The following is a 4,418-nucleotide window of genomic DNA, read 5'->3' as shown; positions in this document are numbered from 1 at the left end:
TGGGAGCTCTGGGGGCAGCTGGTGACTCAAGAATATCATGTAAGGGTGGCAGATGCCATGCCTACACCTGTCTGTTCCCACCACACGCATGTCCAAATGCATGCCTGCGCACATGTGACCTGGCTGCACAGGGGGAGTCGCGCTGGGGTCATGGATGTGCCTGGGAGCTTGACACTTCACTCTCACACCACACTCACCCTCACACAGCCAGGTTCAAGCACTGGATTTTGTACCAGGAGCCTGAAAACCAGTGCAGTTTCCGGGTGGGTGCAGAGCCTAGCTGTGTGCACAACACAGCTCTCCCTCCAACACTGAGGGAAACAAATGCAATTCTCCAGTATTTATTTTTAAGTGTTTATTTCAAGCTGGGCTGATGTCACCCAGAAAAGCTTGCACAGAGACAAATTTAGAAACAATTCTGATGGTGCTGGATTGTTTCCATCTATTTCCGTCTCTTCGGCAGAGCTTGCTGTTTGCCTGCGCTTCGGAGGCCGTGGTTAGCAGCTCCCACCGAGCTGACCACAGCCCCCGGGCCCTGGGTGAGACAGTCCAGGGGCAGAGGCCCGATGGGGTGGCCGGCGCCGGGCCCCTTCCCCCCATCACTCACACGATCCGCTCCAGGGGGTGGGAGGGGTCCATGGGCCCCCCTTCTTCCTCTTCCAACCTGACAACCCACTCAAACCCTCATTATTCTCTGGCCACCTGGAGGCCCTCCCTTCAGGAACCTGGAGGACAGACACCAAGGTAACGGGGGGGCTCAGGAAGGACATCAGAGGAACTCCACAAGGGCAAGTGGAGCACGGCCTCTTCTCGCTGATGGACGGTTGCCTGGAAGAGGAGGGAGAGGAGAGCCAGTGGTATGAGCGGACACTTGCCCGTCACTGGTGCTTGTCAAGGGTGCGGCGCAGGGGGCTGGACGGGAGCCAGGGCGCGCAATCCCAGCCAGGCCTGAGGCTCTGTGGGTCTGCGACTCGGCCCTCCAGCCGCTCTTTCAGCAGGGACACTGCTCTCCCAGCCACCCCCCTCGGGCAGTCCTGGCCCCTCAGGGAAGTGCGAGAAAGACCCCACTGGTTTCTGAGTGTGATCCACCCAAAGTCCTCCGGGTTCTTTCAGAGACTCCCTTGTCCCCTCTGAAGAGGCACGCAGAATTGTGGGTGGGGCTGAGGGGACCCCATTTGACCTCCCTCTCCAGTGCTCCCTGCGCCATCCTCGCCTCCCTCATCAAAACTCCCCTGTCCAGGCCCTGTTGCTGCAGGCCTTGCTCCCGGTTGTCTCTCAGCACAGTCTGAGATCTCTCAAACCTACAAAGCAGGCAGGTTTTCACTCTCCTGAGGCTGGATAAACCCCCAGGGGAGCAGGCTGTTGCCAGCAAAAGGAAAATCTGCTTCTCAGTGGTACCTGGTGGGCTGCTTCCGGCTGTCAGACTACCCCCACCCCACCCCTTCTACTTCCCACCTACACACACGCACACACACACTCACCTGGGCCCCTGGGTGGGAAGGAGTCAGTGCCAGACAGCAGCCTGCCAAGGAGGGAGCCCACAGCTGTCAGCCAGGAGAGGAGAAAGAAACAAAGATCCTGCGGCTCCAAGGGCAGCACCGGGCTGGGGCCTGGCAGCCCAAGTGCCATCAGATGCCGCGGGCAGCTCCAGGAGAGCCAGGCCCGGGCCACTTCACAGCCTGCTGGGACAAAGAGAGTTGGGAGTGAATCCAGGGCCAATCCCTGAGTCCCCACTGCCCGTGGCAAAGCAGTCAAGGAGCACCTGTCCCCAAGGCCAGCGCAGGGCTGCTTCCCTGATGCTCTCCCACTGCCCCCAGCTACTTCCCTGACAGCGCCAGGGCCAGAAGAAGGGCTGGGGGAGGCTCGTGTTGAGGAGCTGGCATCACCCAGACTTTAGAAATGAGTCAGAACTGAATTCGGAATCGTAGGAACCAGCCATGTGGGCTGGCCATAATTCTAGAAGCTAAATACAGAAGCAGCAGAGTTTAAGACACCGAGCCCGTGAGTCATCAAGGGGGCCCCTAGACACAGACGTTGGCGTCACTGCGGGGCCAGCCCCTGGCCGGGCCTCAGTCCTCATCTCTGGTCCAGGAACGCTGCCCTCTTGCCTCCCATTAAAGGCCTCTAGGGACAGTGCCTCCTTTGTGTGCTACAGGAAACTGACCAGGACTCCAAACGTCCCCTAGTCAGAGCATTCGCCCCACGGCAGAGCCGCGGAGCCTGCGGAAAGCTGACCCTTTCAAGGCGCCCTAGGAACTTTCACCGTAATTGTGCAGCCTGCAAATATTTGTTCAGGTTCTCCTGCCTGCTGGAGCAGGGCCAGGGCCCAGGGACCCAGGGTCCTCTGCCCACACGGAGCTCAGAGTCGGGCGGGGGAGGCGATACCGGTGTCCGTGGTGATGACAGCCCGCGGAAAGGCACAGGGAGAAGCGCGGGATGAGTTGGCACGAGAGGGGCTCTGAGAAAGGCAGTCAGGCTGAACCCCGCAGGCCGTGCCCTGGCGCAGGGAGAAGCCTGCGGCAGGGGAGGCACCCTTTGGGGCCTTCTGTCCATGAGGGGCGAGGCTCTGCAGGAACCGAGAGGACTGAGAACTGACCCCGCAGCCGGGTTTGGCTGTGGACGATGCCCACGAGGTGTCGGAAATGCCTCGGGTTTCTGATCTGAAGCAGCAGGGCCCCTCTAATGGAAATGAGGTCACTGGGGAGTGGAACAGGGTCTGGAGATGGCTGGGAGGAGGGGGTTAGAGTTCGAGGTCTTGCTTTCACCTGAGGGCACTAAAGCGCCCTCTCTCGGCATTGCACCCACACCCCGCACCTCTGCCAAGCACCTGCCTCCAGCTGGGGCACCCTTCTGCTCCATCCCCACCCCAGGTGCCTCCCCCAAAATGCCTACTCCTCCTGCTACCTGGCTTTCCCCTCTGAGATGGAGGCCTAACCTGAGGGGAGGAGAATGGAGGGGGGATGGTAACTCTAACATAAGAGACTCTAACCCAGGAGCTTCTGGAGAGTGAGATGCTTGAGGCTGCCCTTCTCATCCTTCTGATTATGCCGAATGTCCCTTTCCCCTGCCTTCTAGCCCACAACTCCTCTGCCTGAGAGTCAGGCCCAGGGGCTCAGCCACGCCCCTCCTCCCACTCCCTCCCCTCCTCGGGAAAAGGAACCGCTGGCCTGAGCGAAAGCCAAAGGGTTGCCCTTTGGAAAAGCTAGCTCCACGGAGCGCAGCAAGCCCCAGGGTCAGAGTCCCTTCCCTTTGTAACTTGCTCTACATTTTATGGGAGGCTTTCACTCCGCTACCTACCTGCATTCTTTCTACAGCCACGCAGGCCAGGTATTTTAACACCCATTTTGCAGAGACATGGAGGCAAAGTGACTTACTTGCACAAGGCCATGGAGCTAATGAGGCTAGGACCCAGGCAGGGACCGGGCTCCTCGCCACTGTGCCATGTCGCCCCCTGGTGGTGGAACGGCTGACTCATCAGCTCAGCACAGGACCAGGGGCTCTGCATGTCGGTCTTCAATCTGGTCCCAACCAAGACAAGTCAAGAATCCCATCGCCATGGCGGCCATTCATTCACCCCTGAGGGTCCCCTTTGCCTTATACTTGCCAGATCTGCCGTTCAAGCAGTGGGCCTTTGGGCCAAGAGCACAGACCAGGAGTCGGACAGACTTGTGGGTTCAAATCCTGGCCATGCCGTTTACACAGTATGTGCCCTGGCAGGCTCCTTACCTCCATGCTCTCCTAGTGTTGGCTTGAGAAACAGGCAGATGTTCAAGCCACAGCAGTGCCACCTCTAGCTGTGGGGCCACAAGAGCATTCCCTGACCTCTTTGGACCTCAGTGTCCTCATCTGGAAAATGGGGATGATGATGATAATGATAACACTAAAAGGAAGTAGCCTTCACTGAGTGTCTGTTTTGTGCCCAGAACTGTTCTAGTCACTTACCTTTACAAATTCATTTATCATGTCTGGGTACCTATCTCAAGGAGTTCATGCAAGGACTAAACAAATTCTTGATTGCACAGTCCTGGCACTTGGTGAGAGCTCCAGAAATCACAGTTGTTATCACCGTTCATTTTGTGCAACCAGGCTCCACAGATGGTACAGGTGTGTCATAGCCATTGGTTGTACCCCCAGCCCCCATTTAGCTGCCCTTGGCCACCAGCAATCTGCATTAAGGGATGGCTACACGCACATTTGCCCCTGCTCTGGGAAAGCAGAACAAAGGCTCAGCTAACCGAGGGAGACAGGTCATCGGCCAGGCTGGGCACCCAACAGCAGCTTCCCTTTGAATGGCAGCCATCACAGCCTTGGCCTCTGACACTAGCTCTAGATGAAGAACTGTCACCCACAACACTGTGGTTCCCTGAAGAGTTTCCAGGTCAGCGCTCAGCTCTGCAAGTGCCTGTGTGTCCTCACCC

General features: G+C 58.2%; 1 long non-coding RNA gene across 1 annotated transcript; it reads right to left on the bottom strand.

Annotated features, from left to right (window-relative positions):
• Positions 1–338: 338 nt before the first annotated feature.
• LOC101432848 (uncharacterized) lies at positions 339–1,944 on the bottom strand. The gene is made up of 3 exons (XR_188195.2): positions 1,763–1,944; positions 1,482–1,679; positions 339–828 (listed from the first exon to the last, which is right to left on the bottom strand). It is a non-coding gene; the product is annotated as an uncharacterized lncRNA (long non-coding RNA).
• Positions 1,945–4,418: the final 2,474 nt, after the last annotated feature.

Source organism: Dasypus novemcinctus, chromosome 5, assembly GCF_030445035.2.
Source record: "Dasypus novemcinctus isolate mDasNov1 chromosome 5, mDasNov1.1.hap2, whole genome shotgun sequence".
In the NCBI taxonomy this organism is placed as follows: domain Eukaryota; kingdom Metazoa; phylum Chordata; class Mammalia; order Cingulata; family Dasypodidae; genus Dasypus; species Dasypus novemcinctus.
The sequence above is the reverse complement of the archived record's forward strand: the minus strand, read 5'-3'. Positions and strand labels throughout refer to the sequence as shown.